General features: G+C 38.6%; 1 protein-coding gene across 1 annotated transcript in view; it reads left to right on the forward strand.

The window, feature by feature from the left end:
* Positions 1 to 16,129, forward strand: part of PLPPR5 (phospholipid phosphatase related 5) — a 65,785-nt gene that overhangs the window by 631 nt on the left and 49,025 nt on the right. The window lies entirely within an intron of this gene.

Here is a 16,129-nt window from a genome sequence, read left to right on the forward strand (position 1 = left end):
ATACTGTAGATACATTGCTAAGTTCTTGGGTGTATTTTTTAAGAAAATGTTCTCAGCAGCAACAGATTTATATTTTACCAACTTATTTATGTTTATCTCAACATGGACTGCTATCTGCTAGTTGGCAATCACTTATGGCAGCTGTGAATAAAATTTCTGTCCCCATACTGTATTTTTTTTTTCCCAGTTCTTTCATGAGAGGGAATGAAGGGGGATCCCTATGCCTGCAATTTCATTTTAAGTGGATGTGATGTTCTGAAGTGCCAGAATCTGGGAGAGTGAAGTACCTCTGAGCTGGACCCATATAGATATTGGTGGTTAAATCGTTATAATAATGCTTCATCAGTCTAGAATTCTTTTCAGTCATCAACCTTAAACCTCCTTACATTTCAGAGTAAATATCATTATTTTAATTTTAAAGATAGGGAGAAGTGGATCAGAAAGTTACTTCAGTTGTTCAAGGTCATTCAGTCCATCAGGAACAGAAGAAATTTTGGAATAATGCATATTGAGTAACTTAAGCATCATCTAAACGAGTTTGCATTTCTTTTGCTTTTATTTTTGAGACTGTTCTTACTGAGGCACTATGAACAATTCCTTTTCTTTACTCTGATGCTTATAGATCATGCTCATAGCAGAACTGACCCCAGTTATGTCTGTCCTGCAGTGGAGCTGGAGCTGCAGCACGGCATAGATCTGTTTGTCTCTATTTGATCCGACTTTCAGGTGGCTTGCTTCAGCCCCAGCATGAACTCAGCAGAACTTGCCACCTGCAGGGATTTTGGAGTGCCTGGCTGCTGTGGCTATATCCCCACTGTCCACCTAATTATGTCAAAGCTAGCTTAGCCAGGGTTAGATCCAGAGGGGTATGGCTAGGGATGCTGCACAGCCTTGTGTGTGTGGCCAGGGGCACACTCATTGCACTCAAGTGTGTAAGGCTGGCGGGCAGAGCCCCTGGGTCCCTGCAGTAAACCTTGTGCCAGCATTTAGGTGTAAGTGCACTACACTGCAGTCACACAAGGCCTGTGGTGTGGAAATGTCCCATTTCTGGCTAGATCCAAGCTCACTTCTAGAGAATGGGCCAAACTATATTGTAAAAAATATATTATTATATAACAACATATATCTTGTGGAACCCAATAAAATATTGGTGTGAAGAAGAATGTAACATCTTAGAGGGCAGGTTTTACACTGGTAACTCAGTTTAGAGTAGTTGTGCCCATTTATATCAGCAGAGAGTTTTTTCCCATTTCTCTTAAGGCACTTCTAATCCAAAACATTTGGCTCACATATAAAATTCAGGCACCATTTTGCTTATCTTTTAAGGCATGCTAATTATAATGAAAAATCCTGATGGTTCTTCAGGGTTGCCAGCTGATTTGGTATGAGGGAGCCTGAGGGAGACGATTAAGCTACATTTTGAGCACAATCTTTCCTGACTTACTTGTGCACACTGGTATCATTGGATTCTGTGGACTGCAGATCAGAGTAGAACATATTCAGATAAACATTGCTTAGGCTGAGGGAGAGTTGGGGATTTGCATTCAGTTTTCTGCTCAACCACAGACTTTGTGTGCCGTATTGAACATGCCGCTTGGGCCTCACTGCAGAGGCAATTGGGCATTGTTATGCCTGGATTTTAGGCAATCTGTTTGGTAGCAGTTTTTCCGGGGGTTTCAATGGTGCTTAATATTGGACTTCAGAAGTAAAAGTTGAGCAGCATTAAGATTCCCCTGTGGATCTAGTTCCTAGACTCTCTGTGTTTTGGTACCCATCTCCTTACCTCACACTGGGAAACCAGTGCTTTGGTTGCTGTAGATCCTTCTGTGGTACATTTAGAGACATCTGATAAATGGAGAGTGGGGGATGCCGTAAATTGAGGGAGGATATAGCAACATGCCAAGGAAAACTTTTTTATGGTGTAAACATTATGACTTAATTGACCTTTCCTGAAGAAATTTTCATCCTCCATGGAGTCTTTCTTCTTTGCCTTTTAAATTACCGTTGTTTTTTAATCAGCAGATTTTCGAAGTTGCTTCCATGTGGATAGAAAATTGCTTCATTGTCTGGCATTATTTCTGTCACATCATTTCAGCTAGTTTTGTAACTTGGCAATTTATGTTCTCTGTTTTCAAGTAATGTTTGTGATCCACTGTGACACAAATCACTGCAGATCCACTGGCTTTTCTTGCTTGTGCTATGTCTCACTGAGACAGCATCAAGATGCATGACTGCTGTATCATCAAATCTAATACCATTAGGGGACCCAAAACTCTGATGATGTCATGATACTATTATATAAGTTTATGTCGTCAAGTCATTAGGGAGATGGTACAGAGCAGCTAGAGCTGTAGACGGGGATCAGGAGACATGATTTCTACTCCTGAATTTTGGCAGGAATTGCTTAGCCTATTCAACTTCTGGGTCGTTGTTTGTAAAATCTGAATAATAATTCTACACCCACATTTGATAAGACACACAGATAGAAGACAACAGACATGTTGTAGCAGTACTGTATTCTATAATCACTTGTTATTATCATTGTTCTCCAGGATCAAAAGGTGATCTAAATGTTGTAACAGCTGTAATTCTTTTTTTAAAGCACCTGGATAAGAGAAGTGTGCAATATTTGAGCACCTGGGTTTAAGTATTTGGGTGGTGAAAAGGTCTGTGAGCATTCTCAGCCTTCCTTTTAAAGCCTCATTGTATGTTCCTCACTTCTCTAGCAGAAGAATTAGTCCCCTCACATACATAAAAGACATGATAAGGCAACAATTGTGCTTACATGTAAGCTGCAGCTGGAGAGCAAAAGGAGGTATCAGGTAAGGGTTCAAGTATCTGCAGCATACAGCCACAAAACCAAGTCCTCTATACTGATAAGAGGGAATAGAAGCCATGAGGTGCCAGTGGCAGTAGTGGTGACTGTCATTTGGTGGTGATTGCCTGTAGAGACCTGATGTGTCTGCAAAGTTCATAGGACTGGGCTATCTGTCAGAGAAACTGTTTATTTGCAGAGGCACAGTAGTAACTAAGTGGCTGTGTGTGGCTTTGCCAGCCTGTATTTCAAGAGTTTATTTTGCACAGGACACAGAAAAAATCCGCTTTCCTGGAAATCTGTCGGCCTTCATTGCCTTGAATATTAGAGCATTTGAGCAGACATAAATGGGGTACAGGGTATGACACAGGACTGTACCAAGTCCTAGCTTGCTTCTCAGAGAAGTGTGTCTGCGATGCTGTCGCTCTCCATGCCACTGACGGCCCGGCAGCATTCTCCTGAGCTCTACAGCAGCCAGGAAGCGGGGGCTTAGCCCTCAGCCAGGGCTCGGCCAGCACTCCGGGCTGGGAGGTAAGCAGGGGCAGCACAGCTAAAGCTGTATGAAGGTCAGGAAGTACCTTAGCCCTGGAAGAAGGCGTGAGGGTGCTCGTTCGAAGTGACAGCAGGGAATAGTGACATACGTGTTAGGTTCTATTTCACTCTCTTCAGAAAAATATGACTTTTTCATGTGTAGCCTGCAGGTTAGGAGCAAAAGGAAAGGTGGAGATCAGAGTGATTTACATTAAGGGAATGCCAAGAGTAGTTTCTCTCTTGCAACAAGGCAGAAAAAGGTTTTCTCTACTTCTTAGAGCTTGCTCCCAAGCATAGGCTCAACTCTGCTAAGCAATGATGTTACATCAGGAGATAATTTATTTGGTAGATCTTGTTTCTGTGCTCTTGGCCTTTCTAGCAATATTTAGTGGAAATTTTTTCCTAACTTATTTCTAACCTTGGCAGAGAAATTATCTAAACAGATAAGATGTACAGAAACTTTCAGTGGTAAGAAAACCAGGGTCTCGGTAGACTTCATTCTTCTGGTGATACTAAGCTCTATACCTTTCAAAATGTCAGCTTTTCTTTACAGAACAGTCTTGTAAGCTACTCCTGTCAACCTTTCCGAAAACCTCTGTCCTCTTCAATTCACAAATGATAGAAAAGATGCACCTGGGTATTCCATCATCTGTTCCAGATACTTTCATTAGTCTAATTCAAAGAGATGAACCTGTTTTTATCTGTTGATCCTAGTGGATGGAACTAGGAGTTTGTATTTGACTACCCAAGCTGGAGGAAAAAATGTAAATGCTATAAGACTTTGAAAGCTCGAAAACTGAATCTGCATGGCAGAACTTGAGTTATGCAAACATCTCTTATATGCTATTGCTGTGAAGAGCTTCTGCTGGTTCAAGGCATCATTTGTGCAGTCTCTTTTATACTTGGTTTTCTGTATCAGACATTGAATTCTTATGGTATGTTGCTGTACTTGTTTGTTTACTGTTTTCCTGCTAGTACCTTTTCCATTAAAGAAGTTAATGTAAGCATCAGATTTTGAGATTAATCTCCTCAAAGCCACGCAATGTCAGAAGTTAGTTTCTCCAGCAGTACCAACTCATGCAGCTGTTATGACAGACCACAAATTTAGATTCCAAAGGCCAACTATTGTCCAAGAGTATTGTTCAGTTTTCCTTTGACCTAAGTTTTCCCTACCTTGTCTGTTCTTATGCAAAATCTGATTTATTTCTGCTTTCTCTGAGATGTTTCAACCCATTTGTTGTTTAGTGAAGTATCTTTTTCTAACATGTATGCTGAAAACAGCTGTCCAGGTAACAGCTGTGAGGTAACCTTAGCTATCTCTCTTTAATGGAGATACGTTAGACATGGCAGTTAGCTGTCAAAAATGCCTGCTGGACTCAGTCTTAACTACCCTAAATCTAACTGCACTAATCTTGTAACTATTTAGTATCACCAGGTGCAAACTTTTGCTAATCTTGCACACTTTTGCAATTTTAGGCTTAGGCATTCTCCTACTAAAAGCATTAAGTAGTACTATTTAAACAATCTATTGTATCTGGTTTTTCCATTGGTTTTTTTTTTTCCCACTTGTGCATATAAATATACTCACTGGAATCTCTAGAGAAGGTATAATTCTTTCACCTGGTATTAACTTTTAGAAATTACTAAACTTACCTTTTTTGAATGCAGGAATTAGAATCTTACTAACTCTGGCTGCGGGCAGATTCTTTAATATAGGTACCTGTGAGAATATTGACTTCTGTGTACTTCAGATACTTCAGAGCTACATTCATCAACTACCTATCTAAATTTTGTGAAAAATTTACCTTAATGTGCAAGGGACTTCTGACTTCTCAGCATAGAGCTCTGAACTGTGCTTAACTGCACTGATAGGCTTTGTCCTTTTTTAGCTTTGGTTGGGAATATGTTTTGTAGCAATACAGCAACGGCTTTTTTTCGTGCTTCTCAAGAGATCCTGGCTGACATTTATCTCTGCCTTGGTTATGCACTCTGCAGAGCTCTTTATGCAATTTATTCTCCATTGAATTGTGAGCTTTCTCATAGCTGAGAATCAAGATGACTCAGACAATTTACGGCTGATTCAACAGTAGGAGGTCAATCTTAGTTTCTCCTTTACCGTTTGGGTTCTAAGGATTTATTTTCTGCCTAAGAAGGACATTATTTATAATCTCTCTCTTGTGTAATTTTCTCAGCCTACCATTTTCTTCTTTCCAGTATCTAAGTAGCTTGTCAACAGTCTGAAAAACTGGCCAGTAAGGCATTTAGCATAGGATGCAGAAACTAGTTGCATGTGAATGACAACTGCAGTTGTATGAATTTGTAGTGATACTGATACTGGAAAGCCAACAAGGAAATAACTAAAAAGCATTTCACATAGCCCATCAAAATAGCCAGCCTTCAAAATCTCAACTTATCAAACAATCTTTAGTTTAATTTATAACTCTCAATATATATTTTTTCTTTAAATCTAGAATTTTTTTTTTTTAATTTTTTTTTTAATGGACCTTAAAGATATTGCACTGAAGTGAAACACTAGATATGTATACTGGAGTCTGCTCTTAGATGAATAGAGTTAGAATGTGGTTTCTGCTTCTACCAAGTATATTTGTTGGTGTTCATTTATTTGTTTATTTATTCCCATTTCAAGACTTGTAATCCCCTTTAGGTATGGAGTAAGATGCCTGATAACTTTTTTCTTCAGTGTGAAATGAAACAGCACATGAACATGGAAGTGCCATATTAAAATGTCGTGCAGATTTGTTTCTAATAGTACTGTTATGTATTGTTGATCTCTTCTCCACGATTTAGCTCTTAAGGCTCTGCATAGCTACTTGAATGCAAAATGTAGGTCCTGAAAGGAATTACAGAAAGTATAAAGGTTATGATAGCTGTTCTACCATAATAATAACAACAAAACTAACAATAATTTAAAAATATATTCAGCTGGTTTTTTAATTGCGTTGTAAGAAAATGAAAACTGTTTTAAAGCAATGCAGTGCTTTAAATACCATAGATAAATGCAAAAAAACCAGGACAGGATCAAATACACACAGTCTTTGTTGGTGGAATTGAAGTTATACAGAGATTTAATAGGAATAAATAAATAAATAAATAAATTGTAGCTGAAAACCTTACTCCATGGCTTTCTGTGACTTTGGCTGTCCTTGGCTTGCTGCTTAGTGGAAAGCTGTTCCTTCAATTACAAGTAGCCCTTGGACTCATTTTGACTTAGGGAAAATATACTTTTGACTGTCCTGCATATTTCTTGGAGAGTCTGAATTGGGGAAGATCATTGCTTTTTTCTAATCTTGCATCCCATTAACTGCTCCTGGCTTATGACTTCAGATACCAATACAATCCTAACAGGTGGCACAAAGAAGTTGCTTTAGGGAAATACATGAGCTTTGAAGTAGGAAGTGAATTGCTTAGGCAATCTTTGTCATTACATTTGTCCAGGGTGTTACAGAGATCATCATACAGAGCAATTGTCGTGACTGACTGTCCTCTAACCCCATTCCAAAAAGAGAAAAAAAAATTATTGGTCCTCTTACAGTCTTGCTGAATTTGACATATCAATCATTTGACAAAGAGCGTGGAGGGAAATACATCTCTAGAAACTGCGTGTGAATCTCCCGTTCCAATAGATTTTTCTCTTCCTTTGTGAAAGTAGAAAAGTTTACCTGCTCAGAATCTGAGCCTTGTGAATGTTATTGCCATATCTTGATTAGCCTACATTTACTGCACTGTTCATTTAAATAGCTTTTGGATAGAAATTGCCTTACATGAAAGTAATTCTTTCACAGTTCTTTTCAGTTGCTAATTTCTGTAACTCATTTTAGTAACGCTTTACAATGAAAAATATATGTGCCACAATACATATCTGTTCTGTCATTGCTAGACAGGAATAGTCCACTGTTAGAAAGAGTCCCTGGGGGGGGTCTGGCTATCTGTGTAGTATTTTACTTTCAAGAACAGCAACACATTTTATTTGACAATGCCCTGAAAAATTAAACTTCCAACCATATCTAACAGGATGATAAACATACAGAGAAGACGATTTCAACACTAATCATTCACTGAGAGCAATGCAACTGAGAGAGAAAGAACTGACGCTGATGAAAAGCACTAATTGTGCTAATGAAACTTTTTAATGTCTTCTACTGACAAGGCAAGCATTGGAAAGCTGCTGCTTCTTTGAAACGGATAAAGCATAGTAATTCAATAAATGTTCTTTATTTGTCATGTAATCTTCCCAAGCAATTTCTCAGCTTAGCTCTCATAAACCAGTAACCCCCTAGTAAGCAATTTCACTGTGGCAGATAATTGTTTAAGGACTTGCATAATAGAGAACCAGATGCAAGTAAACGTCCTGCATGCAGGGGTTGTGTCGGTCACCCCAGGCAATGCAGAAATGAGCCACCTCCCCTTCTTTGTTCATCTTCACCTGCTGGTGCTGAAGGCGGTTGTAGTAGCCATAACATGAAGCAGGTACTGTTTCTCCTGCTTTTCGTAATGCCTCTTTTACCTACAAGAAATAGATCAAAGCACAAGAAGTCAGGAAGAGAAGATGCCAAGGACAGCAGGATCCAAGGGAGCTATAATCTGAGGGAAACTAATCCATGAATGAATTTTTTCTGGAACTGTCTTGAAGTCTGAAGGGGTTTCCAGGATTTTTGCTCTTCTCTCTGATGCAGTGACTTTTCCAGCCATGACCATGAGAAATGCAGGGAGAAAAAAATTCCTGGCATCCAGTGAATGCGTTGTGGTTTACCTCTCCTGCTGGCTATCCTAGAAGAAGGGAGGGCATCATGCGTTCTATACCCATAGGATATGAACAAGGAGTTGAACTTTCCTTTCTCTGTGGGATATTTTTAGTATGCTTAGGGATATTTTTAGACAGTGGAAGTCTTTTCTAAGAACTTGTATAGCATAACTATCCAAAATGGTTTATAAGCTTTATTACTCTGTATTTCTTTAAAACACCCACACTGGTGATATTTTTCTTGAAAACTGAAATGAAAAGATTATGTAGAAGTATCTATTCATTACATAAAACTAGTAAGATACAGCTGCTGGTGCAGGATTCAATTGCTGTGTATCAACACCAATGCAAATTTCTCCTTCCAAGATATTTTTCTATCTTTGGGGAAGATTATAAGACAAAAGCTGCTCTGCATACCCATTTTCATTACCCTTGTTTCTGGAGTTGCTAGTTGCAACATTATTTTAAGACAGTTGAGATATTAAGTAGAGAGTGCATGATTAAAACCTGCATGGATGATACGGATTTTTTAGAGTCATACATAATACACCATACATGGTTTTCCTAAGCTTATTGTTGACTTTGGCTGTGTAACTAATGCGAAGGTCAGCTGGGACAAATCTGATATTGTTCCCATTTCTGTGGGATGATTTTCTTTTTTTTTTTTTTTTTTGGTAACTGAAATTTTAAATGTTCCTAATGGAATTAAACACTGGACATTAGGATGCCTAATAAGCTAAATAATTTGCTTAAATCCAATTTGGACACTGTCCTAGTTACTGTAGAAGCAGTATTCAGCATGCTGGATATTGGCATTGCTCTATGAAGAAAAGGTTAATGCCATAAAAATTATGTGTCCTAAGATGGTTGTATCTTTTTAGCAACTGCCCACTCCATTTCCCAAAGGTTAATTTTTGTGCCAGCTTAGTAAGAATCTGATTCTGCAGCCCTTATGTTCTGTACTCAGATCTCCTACTGATTTTAATTTATCTAAATTAACAGAATTCTTGGGAGGGGGGGGGAGACCAAACACTAATACCGTTTTAATGTCTCTCTGTTTCTGAGGTGGTTGTACTTCATATTTCCAGCTTTACCACACAGCAGTCAGTTCAAAGTAAATGAGCCTTCTATGCTTCTAAGAATGATAGTTTCTGGCAATGTGAAGAGTGTAGAAACTGCATGATGCTTTAAGGCTATAAGCGTAAAGTCACTAGGCGGTCATAAGAGAACAGAGATACTGATCTTAGTTCTGGCAGATGTCAATTAACCCTCTCCTGAAATGAGTCCTGAAGATATTTTATATTCCTTGATTCTGTCCCAGTGATATGGCCGCCTTAGCCTTCTTACCGCCCTACCACCTGCCAGGCCTATGAAGAGCCAGGCTGCCTATGCATAATCAAGTTCTCTCCATATTGTCCTGCTGTCACGCCAGCATACTAGCTGCCCGTGTGAGCTGTTGAGCTGCTACCTTTTCATCCTTTTGCTCTGGCAGGAGCCTACAGAATCCCCCACTTACTGCATTTTCCCACAAGAAACCTGTAATTTCAACTTCTGATGTTCTTGCCAACTTTGTAAATGTACCCTTGCACAAATCTCTCTCCCCACTTTTCCTTCTTTAATCATTTTTTCCCACGTGGTCACTTGCCACTTCTTTCTTTTAGTACAGTTCGTTGTCTGGAGTTAATCTGGCTAGCTGGATGAATAAGGCATCGAATGAGTAAGGATTTCCAAAAGCAGTCATCAAAGTAGAGTTGTGTATTAACCAAACGAGCATATATTTTGTTACATAATAATTTGACAGTGTCCCCTATTAGATCAGTGATATTCATATTCTAATCTAATTTTTTACCCTTTAGCCTAATAATTTGTTAAACACAGAATATTTTTAAATGAGAAGCAATCTCAAGTAAGTTAATTCAGCAAAGAGCTTGAAAGCTTTGGTTATTAATAATTCATGGTACCAGCGATAGCAAGTTACCACAAAGGATCTTCAAAAGCTGGTTTATTTATTATTTTTTTATTACTCTGGCTCTTTACCTTTCCAGCTGCTCCTTGCAGTTCAGGATTCACTTCTCAAAGCAGCAAAGGCTGTTGCTATGTCTCTCAGAAGTGACTTTTCAACTGTTTAAGTTATTTCCTTCGTTGCTGCCTTCCTGAGTCTCCTGCTAATGCTTGACAGTATACTTTTTGCCTGGAGGGTAATTATGATGAGAAATGATGACCAAGCCAAAGGGGTAGCCTCTCAGATTATTTTTTTAAGGACCAATCCTGTAACAGGTTTTATGTAGCACCTTATCGGAGCATATACATATGTCTATGTATAGGACTGTCCCTTTAGAAAGGGAAAAATTAAGAGATATCTTTGTTGCTATCAGTGTAGGTAAGCAGATGGGCAGTTTCACTTTGTACCAATTCACCAATTTAGAGGAAATATTTTATTTTTAGATAGCAATTACAATAATCAAGTGAATTACAATAATTGCAGTGAATCACCATTAGAATGGATTGTAATCATTAAGACTAAAGACTGAAATCTATGGGTCACAGTAAATCAGAAGCAGTTCATAGAATCAGAGAAAAATTTAGGTTTGAGGGGACTCTTGGCAGTCCTGTAATCCACCCATGTATTCAGAGGGCTGACTTCAATTTTAGGTCAGGTTCCTCAGAGCCTTGTCAGTGAAGTTTTGAATATCTCCAAGAATTGAGATACCTTGATAGGAGGAAAGTGATGAATGGAAATGGATGCTTCCTGCAACGACTGTTTTGTAGGAATCCAGTCATTCGAAGAAATACACTTACTAACTTCAGTGTGAGCGGGCCTAATGCCTTGAACAAAGGTTGTCTTTTTAGTCCTGCTCTGGGCTTAGCCTTGTAGCCAGAAGGGGTAGTGTAGAGGTGGTGTTCTGCAGGAGAAGGCAGAGGCGTCTGTCCTGCAGCGGGCATGAAAAACGTGGCTTTGTGAAACAAACCAGCGTAGGAAATTCCTGTGAAGTGTGTCCTCACTGGCCTGGTGATGGTGTCATTCACGGCAGTAGCAAGGGCTGTACAAATGCTTGTGTGTCTTTGTAGCTGACTACTTTTTGTCACTAGACTTTACGTTTTCCTCTTTCTTGAGTCTTCTGCCTTCGCTGCATGCTCATGAAGAAGCTACAAAAGAAAGGGCATTTTTCAGAGAAAGGATGTGTGTGAAAACATGAATGTAACATGAATGTCTTGGTGTTGAATGGAAATGTGTGATACCCGTGTTTCTTGTACCTCTGTGGCTCGTGAATGCTGAGGGCTATGCCAGGGTACAGAAGAGCTGGGTTCTGGGTGATGAGTATTATGAATTGGACTTGAAATATTTTTAATATTTAAAATTTTCAAAGTAATCTAAGAAAATAATCAGCTCTATTTCTAGCTTTCTTGAACAATTACCTGGTAGCAATGAATAGTGTCTGTAATTCTGTTCGGTAAATTCTGTGGACTTTTTTTTTTCCTTTTTCTCCATTGAACTACTGGCTCAAGGTATCCTGAACTTGCTCTTTCTAGCTTTTCATCTTAATTTTATGAAGTAATGGATAATATCCAATTTGGGAATGGGATTTCAGGTGTAATGCTAATGAGAAATGTCTGGTATAATTTGTAAGAACATAAGTAGTTCTACCACACAACTGTGGGTGAGTTTATCCAGCAGAAACTGTTACAGAGGATGTACTGGACTCCTGCTGGGATGAGCTGCATACATTAAACAATAACCAGAGCTGGAAGAATGCAGTGATTATGGCGCATAATTTATGATATTAGCCTATTTGTCTTTCCCTTTTGAGAGAAAGTTAGTAAGTGGGTTAATTCAATCTTATGTACAGACTTGTGCTTGAAAGTATCTTTGGAGTCTTGTATACCTTGTCTGTTCATGATACAATTGCTAAGGGCCAAGCTTGGTGATGGAAAGAGATAACTATGCAAGTTTTACTATGCAGCTGCCCCTGACCTGAGGAATCCTCAGTCTTGGAAGGAAGGCCCCACAATTCCATGCAGAGTCCCATGCCAAAGTGACAGTCTAATTTCTTTTACACACTTTTGGATGGTTTTACCTTTCCCTTCCTCAGTATCCCAGAGTATTTTATTCCCCAGTCATGGAAAAAGCAAAAGATAATGATGGAAAGTGTGCAGAGCTAAAAATTAGTCACACTTCAGTTTCAGTGTGGAATTTAAAAATGAGAAGGTGGATTCATCCAGGTAGAGACCAGGCAATAAAACATCAACCCTGCAAGCAGACAGGGCATGATTTTTCACACAAGTTGTCCTGCAAATGAACAAGGTCTCCTTCAGTTAAAACAGAAGTTTATCTCCATCTCTCTGGTAACTTCAGCTGTTGCTCACACATCTTTGAGCAATGTGTTTACAGTATGTGTAAAAGCACTGGGGAGTGCTAGAGTCCAGTTCCTATAGGCGGCTAAGCTGTAGGTGAGAGCATAAGTAACCACAGAACGGTGGCTGGATGGGCTGGCCATTTTCTTCCTTCATACTTCTGTGTTTTCAGGTTGATGAAAGTTTTATACTGACAACGTAGAATCTTGAGAAGTGGGCAAACATTTACTTTAAGTGCATCCCCTTAATGGCTGTACAGAATATTTAGCCGATAAATTGTATTAATTAGTCTCGCTATTTATAATTAAAAAGGTACAAAAGAGAAGGCAAATTACAACACAGCAAACTGCCATATTGAAATGAGTGAAAGTAATTTAGTAATATGTAAAGGGAGCTTTAGGATTGGTCTGTACAAATGCCTGAACTAATTTTGGATTATGTACAAAATCGGCTGTACAGATACATACTGCACACTGCATACGTACTGCACGGGGCAGGTCTGGGTGATTTTTTTTTTTCCCCTTGACTGCTGCACCATGAATAGGCTAGTGCTCTGCTTATGTCAGCTACTGCTCAGTAATCTGCTGCATCAGTCTTCCAAGGTATCGCTGATTACCTTGGAAAGGGTTTTTTTTCATCAAAAGAAATGATAAGAATGATGATATTCCGGATGAATGAGATGAGGAAGTTTATTCCAAAATCCTGAGGTTACTCGTATGATTTTTGTCAAACCAATTATGCCAAGTTTACAAGTCAGTTTGTATAACATTGCAGTTACCGAAAATGTGTCTACCAATGAAGATAACTTCATAACTGTGGTAATAATTTTCTAAGTGGTAGGCTTTTTCCTAAGTTTATCTCAGGTAAGATTAAATAATCATTATTTGAGCTTTCAAATATCAGTGTTTCATTTCATTCCACATTGACAAAACTGTGTTCTGTATTTTTTTATTTTGACAGTATAGTGGTAGATATGCTCATACAGGCTTTAGTTCTCAAGATGTACAGGCCTTAGGTACATGGTGTCCCTCTGGCATCCCAAATTTCTGTTCCAACCTATGAAGAACTTGCACGCAATAATACTTCTTAATTTGAAGACAGGAAGCAGTTTTAAGAAGATTAATTATCTTATTGATGTAAACACTGACTAGGCAACTACTGTGCTGTGACTGCTACTCATTATATCAAACTCAATCATTTCATTGTTGCCCTGTCCTCCTCCTCATTTGTTTCATCTCCATCTGCTCACTTTTTCATATACTTGCACTGCATTGTATGAGATGCCCAAGCTTACTGGGGCAAAATGTTGCCTTCTATGGAAATAGGGTCTAGCTCTACATAATAAGGCAATACAAATGCAGTATTAATGCTTATGCTGCTACTAATTTGACTTTTTTCTCCCTGTGTGACTCTTGAAAAGTATAATTCCTATTTTGGAGCTAGTTTAGCTATGTGCAAGTGAAAGTTAAGAGTAAAATTGATCACATCTCACTAGAGCCCTTTAAAAGAAGGGTGCTAGTCTAAGCTAGTCATCAAAGCTTGTTTCATTATTGTTGCAAGTGGTATAATCAGAAGCTGGTATTTCTTAGGATGGAATGAATGACATTTTCAGAGGATGATTCATCCTGCCCTAATGTAGTAGAGCTTAGTCACCTACTGGAGTTGTCTCTCTCTGTGAACTGCATACTAAGACCATATGAAAAGCTTAGATTTGGTGCCTAACTTGTTTGAGTCATACTGCAAGTGTTCTGGGCAAGCCCCCATTTCTGATTCTGTGCTGTGCTCCAACTGCTAGAAAATTATTTTTCTCTTGCATTATGATGGTCCTACAAGCATAAATTTTAGCAGTAAATGACCCAGGCTTTAGGATTTAAAGCACTGCATTATCATTAAACAATTTAATTAAACAATTAAAATGTCCTTTTAGTTATCTCTTAACAATATCTGCTATTAAATACAGAGGAAGAGACCATTATATATTGGCAGCGTAAAGCTTGCATCAAATAACTAAGTATTATGCAATGTCTTCTAAAGTTTGTACGCAAGTAAATCTCTCTCCTGCTCTTTGCAGGGGGCTTTTCCTAATTTTCTTCCTGGATAAAGCCAGGTGGTCTCTAAAGATTTTGGTTCATTCTGTCTCTTCCCTGCTGCTGTGCCATCAACACAGATGCAATGTTCCCTTCAGAAAGGGCTGGTTTAGGATAGTAGTGTGGAGATGGAACAGGGAAACAGCCATGGGGTTGCCAGCTGCTGTCACTCTGATAAAGCATGAAAGAGGTGAACAGAAAGGTGAAAACAGTGAAATGGTTTGATATAAATTCTTATTTTTCTTCCCATTGAGAAAGCTTTGTTGGGTTGGCTTTGTTTCTTTACTGCCTTTTGCCATAGCAATGTTTTATAACTAGAAAATGCTATAAAAAGTGGTGATGTAAGCACATGAAAGGTTAGTGAATTTGGTTTGGAATTGGAAATATCTCCCTGTAATGAAGGTCATGATTTCAAAGCATTGCAAAACAGTGCAGCTAAGGTTTCTCTTTGTGTCTCTTGAGCTGGTATTTCACTTAAAATTAGGGAGCAAATGAAAAGAACAGGATAAATCTATGAGGACTATCAGGGGAACTCCTGCTCTGAGATCAGTGGCACTATTCCCAAGAAAGTTAGTTTCAAGAACAGTCTGTCTGTCATCTGAGTTTCAACTGACAATTTTACCAATAGCCTTCTGAAACAAAAATCGTTGGTTCTGGGCTTTTCTCTGCCATTCTGCTGTCATTGCATATCACTGATATAAATCAGCAGGGAATACTGTGGTTGCAGAACATATTTAGCTGGCTGCATTAGTCACTGGGGATTGTGTTCTTGTGCTTCTATTTGTTTGATTTAATACGTTTGCATATTCAACTGTGCAGCCAATAAACGCCATGTTCATTACAATAAAAAGTATAGCTCTGGTTTTACTTGATCAGCTAACTGCATATTCATGAAGACAAGCCACTGGAGTGCAGGCCATGCTTATAAAGTATGTCTGCAATAATGGGAATTTGTTTATGAGTATTAAAATAAAGCAATATTTGGTATTATTGTCTTTTTGCTTTTGTAATTTTCTACGCATCTTGCAGAGCTTGGACCTGTCTTACCTACGCATGCCTAAGCATTTCTACCCTTCATTATTCTACCAAATAGTAGTCTACATAGTGCAACAGTCAACTTCTAAGAGGAGAACAGAAGCAAGCATATGTTTTTCAGCTGGTGCAAGTCAGACAGAAGACAATCCAGATTTTAACTTAACTTTATCAGCTGCAAGAAACCAAGCCTTTCAGACTTGTTCTAAGGAAAAAAAAATCTTCAAAATGGGAGAAGAGGAAGGGGCTGAGAAAGGATGACAGTGCCAGAGCAGGCCTTACCTGTATAAAAATAAATACACAGTTCATCATTATTTTCAGAAACAGTCATAAGTTGACAGAGCTTTCAAAGAAAAAAAATCACTGACATTTTTATATACCTTCTGCTTTAAAGTTTTGGGGCATCTGGTCATCTACTCTGTAGTTGAGCCTCTTCCTATTCAATAAGGTGACCTGACTACTTTTCTCACCTAATGATCTTTACTCTAAAAACTGGAGGTTGGAGAAAGTGGATAATTAATTCCCTTAATTCCTCAGTGAAGCATCAAG

This window comes from Mycteria americana, chromosome 7, assembly GCF_035582795.1.
Source record: "Mycteria americana isolate JAX WOST 10 ecotype Jacksonville Zoo and Gardens chromosome 7, USCA_MyAme_1.0, whole genome shotgun sequence".
NCBI classification, from domain to species: domain Eukaryota; kingdom Metazoa; phylum Chordata; class Aves; order Ciconiiformes; family Ciconiidae; genus Mycteria; species Mycteria americana.